Source organism: Bos indicus x Bos taurus, chromosome 9 (assembly GCF_003369695.1).
Source record: "Bos indicus x Bos taurus breed Angus x Brahman F1 hybrid chromosome 9, Bos_hybrid_MaternalHap_v2.0, whole genome shotgun sequence".
In the NCBI taxonomy this organism is placed as follows: domain Eukaryota; kingdom Metazoa; phylum Chordata; class Mammalia; order Artiodactyla; family Bovidae; genus Bos; species Bos indicus x Bos taurus.
Window position 1 is genome coordinate 51979982 of NC_040084.1, and position 13184 is coordinate 51993165.

Genomic DNA, 13184 nt, shown 5'->3' on the forward strand with positions numbered 1-13184 from the left:
AAGCACAAGCTGGAATCAAGATTGCCAGGAGAAATATCAATCACCTCAGATAAGCAGATGACACCACCCTTATGGCAGAAAGTGAAGAGGAACTAAAGAGCCTCTTGATGAAAATGAAAGAGGAGAGTGAAAAAGTTGGTTTAAAGCTCAACATTAGAAAACTAATGGCATCCAGTCCCATCACTTCATGGCAAATAGATGGGGAAACAGTGGAAACTGGCTGCCTTTATTTTTCTAGGCTCCAAAATCACTGCAGATGGTGACTGCAGTCATGAAATTAAAAGATGCTTACTCCTTGGAAGGAAAGTTATGACCAACCTAGACAGCATATTAAAAAGCAGAGACATTACTTTGCCAACAAAGGTCCGTCTAGTCAAGGCTATGGTTTTTCCAGTAGTTATGTATGGATGTGAGAGTTGGACTATAAAGAAAGCTGAGTGCAGAAGAATTGATGCTTTTGAACTGTGGTGTTGGAGAAGACTCTTTGAGAGTCCCTTGGACTGCAAGGAGATGCAACCAGTCCATCCTAAAGGAGATCAGTCCTGGGTGTTCATTGGAAGGACTGATGTTGAAGCTGAGTCTCCAATACTTCAGCCACCTGATTCGAAGAGCTGACTCATTTGAAAAGATCCTGATGCTGGGAAAGATTGAAGGCAGGAGGAGAAGGCGATGACAGAGGATGAGATGGTTGGATGGCATCACCGACTCAATGGACATGAGTTTGGGTTAACTTCAGGAGTTGGTGATAGACAGGGAGGCCTGGAGTGCTGTAGTTCATGGGGTTGCAAAGAGTTGGACACGACTGAGCAACTGAACTGAAGTAAAATTTGAGAAGAATGAATTTTAAAATATCCTTTTACATTGAACATGGCCTTGTTAAGTGGTGGCTCAGACAGGAAAGAATCTGCCTACAATCCAGGAGACCTGGGTTCGATCCCTATGTCAGGCAGATCCCATGGAGAAGGGAATGGCTACACACTCCAGTATTATTGCTTGTGGAATCCCATCGACAGGGGAACATGGCAGGCTACTGTCCCTGGGGTCGCAAAGATTTGGACACAGCTGAGCAACTAATACTTTCACTTCAAATTTCACTGCTATCTGAGAATAGTTTTAGAGCATGTGAGAGAAACTGGATCCAACCTAATAGTTGAACTAATGCTTCTAGGGGGAAAAAAATTATTTGGCATTCTAGAGGTATTTCAGCAAACCAAATAGTTAGCAACCAACATCTATCTAGAAGACATCAAATCTGGCTTTCCTCTGCATGTGTCTATCCTAAGGATACAGCTTTTATTCTCTAACACACAACTTTTGTGAAAAAACAAACCTATCATCATTGCAAGTTCAGTAGTATATACCAAGAATCTTTCTAGATTTAGTTCCCTCCTGTTACAGAAAGTCATTCAGTCGTGTCTGACTCTTTGCAACCCCATGGACTATATATAGCCTAACAGTCTCTTCTGTCCATGTAATTCTCCAGGCCAGAATACTGGAGTGGGTAGACTTTCCCTTCTCCAGGGGATCTTCTCAACCCAGGGATTAAACACAGGTCTCCTGCATCGCAGGCGGATTCTTTATCATTATGGAAAAACAAAACTGGATTATTTAACATTTTTAATGCACTGCAAGTTCTGTATAAGAATATTTACTCTGTTAAAATAAATGGTTATTCTAAATGTTGGAATTTTATAGTTCATTGATTATAGATGTCTATAATCCTGCTATCACAGCCTCTACTATTGTATAAACATCACTTTTCTTAACTTCTACACTGGAATCTCAAAAATTACCAAGGGAAAAAAATAGCTAGAAGTTCATAGTGTATTCTGAAAAAAAGAAGTGAAAAAAGTAGGACAATGTAATAGTAAATTATGATTGTAAACCATTTACACTGTAAACTGTTTTGAAATATAAGCTTTGTGAGGGTAGGAATATGTCCTTTAAATGACAGTATACATTTGTATTTACATGAAACAAAAAGTATAGTAATTTTAATATATTGTTTTCTTTATATATATGAAATATTAGTAGTTCCATGTTTCTATCTGCTTATTATTATGAATTTTGGTTTTAGAACCAATATATCTCTGCATCAAATAAGCACAGATGACACTTCGGTCTGTTTCCCATCCCCATGGGCCTTATGATGGCTTTCTGCATGCCACATAACGGTCTCTCTGACATTCAGGCTTGGATGTCATCCAACTTTTTAAAGCCAAATATAGACAAGGCTAAATTATTACTCATAGTATCTCCTCAACATCAATCTTTATATTTCTTTTTAGTTCTTGCCTCTGACATCTAGAATATCCTCCTCAATGTCTCAGAGCTCATAACACTGAACTGATTTTAGATTCTGAGCTTTGTTTTTGATGTCCATATTAATCAGGTGGCAAAGTCATCTTATTATCATCCTAGGAGCCTTTCTAGGATATATCTTACTGAGTCTCTCAGGGACTGAAAAACCTTGGATTTGCCTGTTATTTCTTGTTAGGATTACTACAATTCATTATATTCTGGCCTACCTGTCACCTCTACTCTTAGCTACTTACAACTAGTGCAGACTCTAGTAACGTGTAAAGGCCTACAAAACCGAGAATATCTAATCATATTACTTCAGCAAAAAGAAGTTTCTGCTTGCCTCTAAGAAAGCTGTGGGTTGTGTTTAAGCCTTTATTACATACAACTATGACAGCTCTCTGAACTATAGTTAAGTAACTTGTTTTTCACTAATTGCTATTTTTCTTTAGAAAAAAAGCCAAGCACTGAAAAGCATTTATTTCCAACAGCATGTTTACCTCACAGAAAGCATAGGAGTTATGATCCTGAAAGGGTGAATAATTAACATATCAAAACTGATTTTCATTTTTTGTGAACTTTGGAGGAGAGTTTATTATATAAAATAATCTTGATAAAAATCACATATTTTTTGTAATGCAAATAATCAGTCTTATGTTTACTTGTACTGTAAACTTGAATGTTACTAGCAATCCAATAGGTTTAATAAGGCAAGGAATACTTGCATTGAAGCTGTAAAAAGAATAACCAACTCTATTTCAGTCTGGATTCTGAACTGTGAATAAGTTCTTCAGGAAAGCTAGCAATGCAAGAGCAGGTTTATAGTCAGTCACAGAAACTGACCAAAATGAACAATAAAATACACCTGCCTTCTATTTCAGTTGTGATTAATTTGTATATTTACATTTCTTTATTCTGGGGCATGTATGGATGTGAGAGTTGGACTGTGAAGAAGGCTGAGTGCTGAAGAATTGATGCTTTTGAACTGTGGTGTTGGAGAAGACTCTTGAGAGTCCCTTGGACTGAAAGGAGATCCAACCAGTCCATTCTGAAGGAGATCAGCCCTGGGATTTCTTTGGAAGGAATGATGCTAAAGCTGAAACTCCAGTACTTTGGCCACCTCATGCGAAGAGTTGACTCATTGGAAAAGACTCTGATGCTGGGAGGGATTGGGGGCAAGAGGAGAAGGGGACGACAGAGGATGAGATGGCTGGATGGCATCACTGACTCGATGGACATGAGTCTGAGTGAACTCTGGGAGTTGGTGATGGACAGGGAGGCCTGGTGTGCTGCGATTCATGGGGTCTCAAAGAGTCGGACACGACTGAGCGACTGATCTGATCTGATTCTGGGGCATGTTTAATTTTCCTTCATCTATGTTATGCTGTTTCAGTGTAAAAAGAACATCATCAGAAATATCCTTCTAATGAGACCGAAGAATTTTCCTTGCTTATTTTCTATGTCAAACTGACTTGTGAGGTTCTTGAACATGGCACGATGAATCTTTCACCACATTGAATCCATAAAAGGTGTAAACAATGAGAAAGCAAAAGACATGCTACACTCTCTGTGTGCATACTCCTTACCTGTTCTCTATGTCTATCGGCCTATTGAAGGCATTTTCATAGTAGACTTCCAATTTTATATTAATATAAAAATAACATTACACAAAATTGTAACTGGTCTGTCAAAAACATTTGTCAGATAAATAAACCTCAAAAAAATGGCAATATCTCCTAGGATTTTTACTTTCCTCCTAGAATACTAAAGGACGGCAAAAAGCAAGTATATATCCTTACTAATATTCATGACAAATGGTGGGTAGTGAGGGACAATGTGGGGATAAGAAGAATCTAGAAATTAAAATTGTCCTTGAGATGAAAGATATTAAGCTCCTTTTGAAAATCAGTGATAGCGTATTATCTAAAAATACTGTTATTCACGTTTTGGAGTTGACTAAGTATCAAGTAGGCAGCAGATTTTGGAAGACCAGTCCCTTAATAAAACCGAATTTTATCAAGTTCAGTTCAGTTCAGTCGCTCAGTTGTGTCCTACTCTTTGCAACCACATGAATTGCAGCATGCCAGGACTTCCTGTCCATCACCAACCCCCGGAGTCCACTCAAACCCATGTCCATCAAGTCAACGATGCCATCCAACCATCTCATCCTCTGTTGTTCCCTTCTCATCCTGCCCTCAATCTTTCCCAACATCAGGTCTTTTCCAGTGAGTCAGTTCTTCGCATCAGGTGGCTGAAGTATTGGAGTCTCAGCTTCAACATCCGTCCTCCCAATGAACATTCAGGACTGACTTCCTTTGGGATGGACTGGTTGGATCTCCTTGCAGTCCAAGGGACTCACAAGAGTCTTCTCCAACACCACAGTTCAAAAGCATCAATTCTTCGGTGTTCAGCTTTCTTTATAGTCCAACTCTCACATCCATACATGACCACTGAAAAAACCATAGCCTTGACTAGACAGACCTTTGTTGGCAAAGTAATGCCTTTGCTTTTTAATATGCTGTCTAGGTTGGTCATAACTTTCCTTCCAAGGGGTAAGCTTAATTTCATGGCTGCAATCACCATCTGCAGTGATTTTGGAGCCCAGAAAAATTAAGTCAGCCACTATTTCCACTGTTCCCTCATCTATTTGTCATGAAGTGGTGAGACCGGAGGCCATGATCTTAGTTTTCTGAATATTGAGCTTTAAGCCAACTTTTCATTCTCCTCTTTCACTTTCATTAAGAGGCTCTTTAGTTCCTCTTCACTTTCTGCCATAAAGGTGAGGTCATCTCCATATCTGAGGTTATTGATATTTCTCTTGGCAATCTTGATTCCAGCTTATGGTTCCTCCAGCCCAGAGTTTCTCATAATGCACTCTGCATATAAGTTAAATAAGCAGGGTGACAAGATACAAGGTACAATATACAAGATACAAGACAATTCTATCAAGATAAAGGTAAAAGTCCTCTGTATGAGTAATAATCAGCAGTGTCTTAAAGTAATGGAAATTTTATCCTTTGTAGCCTTAAATCCAGGATCATCTTCTCTTTTTATGAATAGCTTCCTTCTTCAGTTACTTCCTTTTCCATATCCAGAAAAGTAATAGTTGCAACAGTAAAATCATAGGAAGCAACTTCCTTTATCAGGTATTCAGACGAATCTCAGGGTACTCCAGTATGTGTCAGCAAGGACAATATACTGATCACTAAGATAGAAGAGGCAGAGGAAATGAAGTTAAATGAGGGGAGGCTTCAAGAATAAAGGAGAGGCCAAATGTTGCTCTATGCTAAAGAAAGGAAGAGGTAAGAACTGTCCATTAGACTTGGCTAGTAGATCATGGAGATCCCTGATATCACCAGTTATAGTGTCATGGTAGCAATGGAAATCAGAAGTGGGGGTGGTGGTAGATAATGAATTGTGGATGAGAAAGTGGAGATGGCAGACTGAGTTTATTCCTCACATTGTAGCTCTAATATTTCAGAGAAGATACATGTAAATGAAACTACATACTAAATAGAAAGGCCACATTACTTTAAAATATTAAATAATGACATAAATTAGAGGGTACTTATTTTACACATCTACGCTACCCAGTCCTGCATAGTACTCTAGGTTGATTTTTAAGGATAAAAAAACTGCAAGAGTGCAAAAAGAAAAATTTATTTGATGTATTTTTCAGATATTAGTAGTTCTTCATTCTGCTGACAGTTTATGAATGAGTAAACAAATAAAAAGTGCCTATAACTATTTATGTGAAAAATATTTGCAAAAGAAAGAAGAAAATATAGTGTGAAATTTTAGATGATAAGCACTGGGCACTTGGAGAAATAAAAATATGGACTCCATATTTTAAGAAGATGAAAGAAAAGAAAACAGAGAAAGCTAAGGAAACATTTTAAGGTGAGAAATGTCATAAAAATGTTAAAATTATTAGAAATAGTCAAATGAAGAATCAACCAAGTTGAAAAGTGAACCTAAGGTGTGGAGAATAAGCTTGAGAAAACCACAAGCAAATATAAATTGTCAAATCAATCACAAAGGAAAGTATACCATTACAATTAAATCCAACAAATATTGAATTTGGATTTCAGAAGAAAAGGATGAAGTAGAAAATATGTTCAACTACATAACAACAAGTGCAAGGCTGTTTGTAAGTATGGAGTCTTCTAATTATGCAACAAAAATGCTTTGACCTAAGGGTCTTTCCACAAATTTGCTTGCAGCTTCAAGTGAAAAGAGAACACTAAAATGCGGCTGGACACACTTAGGTAGCAAAAACTGGCTATAGTTTTATAGCTCTAGAAAGGGTATTTGAAAGGCAAGTGATTTCTCCCTCTTGTTCAGTTTTTGTTTTTGTTTTTTAATGGAAGGTTAGAATTAACCAGAATTTAAAATTTAAATATAATTAATCCAGTGTCTACTTTGTCCTATTCCATCTTTATTGTTGGATTATTATTTACTTTTGCTAATATCTAAATCTAAGATGATGTGATGTAAGTGCTAACAGCTTTTAGTTACTGATATTATGGAGGAAGTAAATAGTAGACCTATGCATTTGGATAGTAACTGAAGGGACAACCACATTTAACCTTCAAAGAAGTACTGCAATTGTCTTTCACCAGTAATAATGGCTGATAGAGGGAGAAAAAAAAAGCAAAAACAAATATAGTAACACAAATTTCTCCTCTTTTTAAAAGGCAAATAATGCTAATAAATCATAAAAGTCTGTTTTAAATGAAAAATATTAGAAAATATGAATCGTCAAAACTGACTGAAAAAAAGCTAAACCAATAAGGAAGGAAAACATTAAGAAAATTGTCAACCATATTTCAGAAATTTTTTGGCAAATATTGTTATAACTCTTCTGATTCTAAACAAGAAAACTTTCTAGTTACTTGTAAAGTATATATGCTTGTAACAGTAAAGCCTTATAAAATATTATGGATAGAGATATACAAAGTTCTGTTTTTAAAGAGGCAGTAATATAAACTTTCCAAATTGGAAATTCCAATTAAAACTTCAATAGATTTTTTGGGAAGGAAACTTGAAAAAAAAGTGTTTCTAAAGAAACTAGATAAGTAAAGACTGAAAAAAAAATGATTTTACGTATTGTGAATTAAAATATACTTTGGCCCTCTGTACCTGCGGGTTCCAACTGCTGATCAAAATAGTCGAATAAACAAATTCCAGCAAGTTCCAAAAAGCAAAACTTGAATTTGCCATACACTGACAACTATTTACAAAGGATTTACATGGTATTTACAACTATTTACATAGCATTTACATTGTATTAGGGTATTATAAGTAATCCAGAGATGATTTACAGTATAAGGGGAGATATGTGTAAGCTATATGCAAATACTATATAATGTTATATAAAGGAGTGAGCATCTGCAAATTTTGGCATCCAGGGAGGTCCTAGAACCAATTCTTCACAGATACTCAAGGAACACTGTACATAAAAATAATAATTTAATATGGTGATATTTATGAAAAAATAATGCAATAAAATATAAAACAAAATTTAATCAAATATAACTAGAAGAACCCTTTTTATAAGAAATGTGACACAAAGTTATAGAAAATTGATATTTCTAGAAATTAGACTATAATTTAGGGAAAACTATAAATCAATTTCCTTTTAGCAAGTTGAATATAGGCTTTAATATAGTATTTCAGCCATAAAATTTATTCCACTTTTAGAAATGTATTTGAAGAATCAAAATATATTGTCTAAGTTAAATATATATTTATTTTAATATTAGTGGAAATGGAACTAAAAAGAAATGTAAGAAAATGGAATTAAAATACATGTATTGATTAAAATACATTCCTGTACATCAAATATTAGATAGCAGTCAATGAGATCTTATAGAACAATATTTATACAGTGTACACTGAATGAAAAAGGCAGGTTAAAAAAGAAGACATGATTTCTTTTTCTAGCTGGAGTGCTTGAATGATGTTCTTTATTTGTTCTAATGATACATTAGATTTTGTATAATTAGCAACTATTTTTGAAGAAGAAATAATTATATACTTTTATTTTTAAAAAAGGCAAGCATTCTAACCAGGGTTAACCATTCATATGTGATCCTGGGCAAATCAATTAACCTCACAGAATCTCCATTTCTTCAGCTAATAATTTTTTAAAGTGGCTGTCTTTCTTATGTGTTATATGTAATAATATATGTGTAATATATATTGTGTTTTGTGGATATGAGCAGATTCTTACTAGTTATCTATTATATAGATAATGGTTTGTATATGTCAGTCCCAATCTCCCAATTTGTCCCTCTACCCCCAGTCCCCTGGAAACCATAAATTGTTTTTTTATATCTGTGATTCTATTTCTGTCTGCAAATAAGTTCATCTGTACCATGTTTTTAGATTCCACATATAAGCTATGATATCATATTGTATTTGTCCTTCTCTGTCTGACTTACTTCTTGTCAGTATGACAATCTCTAGATCAATTCATGTTGTTGCAAATGGCATTATTTTGTCCTTTTTTATGGTTGGGTAATAGTCCATTGTATATATGTACCACATCTTCTTTATCCATTCCTCTGCTGATGTATATTTGGCGAGCTTCCATGTCTTGGCTATTGTTAATAGTGCTACAGTCAACTCTGGGGTGCATGTATCATTTTGAATTACAGTTTTCTCTGGACTTATGTCCAGAACTGGGATTGCAGGATGATATGGTAGTTTTATTTTTAGTTTTTTAAGGAACCTCCATATTGTCCTCCACAGTGGCTATAACAATTTATATAACTTGTCCTACCAACAGTGTAAGAGAGTTCCCTTTTCTCCACACCCACTTAAACACTTCTTGTTTGTGTATGTCTTGATGATGGTCATTATCAAAGTGATGATTTCTTCAATAAGAAATTTCTATAGTGAGATGACACCTCACTGTAGTTTTGATTTGTCTTACTCTAAAATTTAGTGATGTTGTGCATCTTTTCATGTTTTTTAGCCATCTGTATGTCTTCTTTGGAGTAATGTTTACTTAGACCTTCCACCCATTTTTTTGATTTGTTTGTTTGTTTGTTTTTATATTGAGTTGAATGAGCTGTTTGTATATTTTGGAGACTAATCTCTTGCCAGTCACTTCATTTTCAAATGTTGATATTTTCTCCCATTCTGTGGGCTGTCTTTTTATTTTGTTTATGGTTTCTTTTGCTACGAAAATCTTTTATGTTTAATTAGGTTCCCTTTGTTTATTTTTGTTTTTATTTTGATTACTTTAGGAGGTGGATCAAAAAAGATATTGCTTTAAGTCAGAGTGTCCTGCCTATGTTTTCCTCTAAGAGTTTTATAGTATCTGACTTTACATTCCCATCACTTCATGGCAAATAGATGGGGAAACAATGAAACAGTGACAGACTATTTTTCTGGGCTCCAAAATCACCACAGATGGTGACTGCAGCCATGAAATTAAAAGACATTTGCTCCTTGGAAGAAAAGCCATGACCAACATAGACAGTATATTAAAAAGCAAAGGCATTACTTTGCCAACAAAGGTCCATCTAATCAAAGCTATGGTTTTTTCCAGTAGTCATGTATGGATGTGAGAATCGGATATAACAAAAGCTGAGCACCGAATTGATACTTTTGAACTATGGTGTTGGAGAAGACTCTGGAGAGTCTCTTGGACTGCAAGGAGAGCCAACCAGTCAATCCTAAAGGAAATGAGTCCTGAATATTCATTGGAAGGACTGATTGAAGCTGAAACTCCAAAACTTTGGCCACCTGATGTGAAGAACTGACTCTTGGAAAAGACCCTGATGCTGGGAAAGACTGAATGCAGGAGAAGGGGATGACAGAGGATGAGTTGGATGGCATCACTGACTCAATGGACCCGAATTTGAGCAAGCTCTGGAAGTTGGTGATGCTGCAGGGAAGCCTGGCATGCTGCAATCCATGGGGTCGCAAAGAGTCAGACACGACTGAGTGACTGAACTAACCGACTGAATCTTACATTTAGGTCTTTAATCCATTTTTAGTTCATTTTTGTGTGTAGTATTAGGGAGTGCTCTAATTTCATTCTTTTACATGTAACTGTCCAGTTTCCCCAGCACCACCTATTGAGGAGACTATTTTTCCTCCACTGAATGTATATTCTTGCCTCTTTTGTCATACATTAGGTGACTTCCTATCTTTTCCCATTGATCTATACTGCTGTTTAGTATGTTTAGTTGGGAAAAGAATCTAGAAAAGAGTGGATATGTGTATATGTATAACTCATTCACTTTGCTGTACAGCAGAAGCTAACAGCATTGCAAATCAACTATATGTCAATAAATTTTTAAAATATATTTGTTAAAATGTTAGAAACTTAGTGTTAACTATAAATGTATTGGGAAATTTAAAAATGAAAGCTAATATTTATTTCAGTTAAGTTCAGTCACTCAGTCATGTCTGACTCTTTGCGACCCCATTGACTGCAGCACACCAGGCCTCCCTGTCCATCACCAACTCCTAGAGTTTACTCAGACTCCTGTCCATTGAGTCAGTGATGCCATCCAACCATCTTATCCTCTGTCATCCCCTTCTCCTCCTGCCTTCAATCCTTCCCAGCATCAGGGTCTTTTCAAATGGAGTCAGCTCTTTGCATCAGGTGGTCAAAGTATTGGAGTTTCAGCTTCAACATCAGTCCTTCCAATGAACATTCAGGATTGATTTTTTTTAGGATGGACTGGTTGGATCTCCTTGCAGTCCAAGGGACAAGAGTCTTCTCCAACACCACAGTTCAAAAGCATCAATTCTTTGGCGCTCAGCTTTCTTTATAGTCCAACTCTCACATCCATACATGACTGTAATTTAAAGCAAACAAAAACAACACCTAAAGACACATACACCAACTGAAGAAAAGCAAGAGCCCAGAAATAAATTCACAAATATATACCATTATTTTACAAGGGAGCCAAGAATATCAGAGGAGAAAAGACAATTTCTTCAATAACCAATGCTGGGAAAATTGGATATAAAAGAATGAAACTGGACCCCCTATCTTACACCTCTTACAAAAATTAACTCAAAATTAGTTAAAAACTTAAATGTAAGACTGTAACACTAAAGCTTCTAAAAGAATATATAGGAAGTAAACCTTCTTAACATGGGTACAGGCAATGATATTTTTGGATATAACACATAAAGCACAAGCAAAATATCAAAATTAAAATTTCACAAACAATAAGAAATAAACAAATGTGAATACATCAAACTAAAAAGCACTACACAGCAAAAGAAGCATCAACAAAAGGAAAAGACAATCTATGGAATGGTGCAAAAGAAACTTGCAAACCATATATTTGATAAGTGGTATATAGCTATATATATAAAGAACCCATACAACTCAATAGAAAGACACCAAATAATCCAATTTTAAATTGGCAAAGGAACTGAATAGGCATTCTGCCAAAGAAGCTAGACAAACGGTCAACAAGTACATGATAAGGTGCTCAATATTACTAGTTTTTATGGAAAAGTAAATCAAAACCACAGTGATCTATCCCCTCATGCATATTAGATGGCTATCATCAAAAAGATAAGAGATAACAAAAGTTGACAAGAATGTGGAGAAAAGGTAAGCTTTGTGCATTGTTGGTAGGATTGTTAATCAGTACGGCCACTATGGAGAAGGCAATGGCACCCCACTCCAGTGTTCTTGCCTGGAAAATCCCATGGACGGAGGAGCCTGGTAGGCTGCAGTCTATGGGGTCGCTAGGAGTCGGATACGACCGAGCGACTTCACTTTCACTTTTCACTTTCATGCATTGGAGAAGGAAATGGCAACCCACTCCAGTGTTCTTGCCTGGAGAATCCCAGGGACAGGGGAGTCTGGGGTCACACAGAGTCGGACACGACTGACGCGACTTGGCAGCAACAGCAGCAGACACATTTTAGAGAGAATATGAAATCCTTCTACATGCTATAAATGTATTACCAGTTTGCCATTGCTTTGGATTCTTTTGTGACACATTTACTATACTTTAACCAATATGAAAAGATAGTAGAATTAACACCACCAAATTATTAACAGTGAACCAGTAGGTATATTTTCCATGATTTTAGTTTCAGATTAATGTTTACATGGGGCTTCCCTTGTGGCTCTGATGGTAAAGAATCCACCTGCATTGCGGAAGACCTGGGTTCCATCCCTGGGTTGGGAAGATCCCTTGGAGAAGGGAATGCAACCCACTCCAGTATCCTGGCCTGGAGAATCCCATGGACGGAGGAGCCTAGTAGACTACAGTCCATGGGGTCACAGAGTTGGACACGACTGAGAGACTAAGCACAGATGTATACACACATACCCTGTGTGAGTGCTCAGTTGTTCAGTCATGTTTGACTCTGTAACTCCATGGACTGTAGCCTGCCAGGCTCCTCTGTCTATGGAATCATCAAGGCAAGAATAATTGGAATGGGTTGATATTTCCTACTCCAGGGGATCTTCTTGACTCAGGGATCGAACCTGCATCTTCTGCATTGGCAAATAGATTCTCTATCACTGAGCCACCTAGGAAGCCCCTAATATACCTTATATATCCTCAATCATTAAACCATGTTACATTTATGAAAAAGAAATAAATTACTGAAAACAAATTTTTATTTTGTGTAATATGATGTATTTATTTAAAGAGTTTGCAAAGAAAAACTCTACATTGAGTATAAGAGCATATAGGTAAGCATAAAATATATACTGTTCAGGAAATCACGCTTCCTAGAATACTGCGACATGGGATAAGAGATTATATTTATTATTTTTAGATAGAAAGTGGAAATGGGAATTGTTAATGATTCCCTGTCTCCTGAATGTATACTTAAAATTTACTAATTGATATTTTCTTTTCTTGATGCATCACTAAGACATA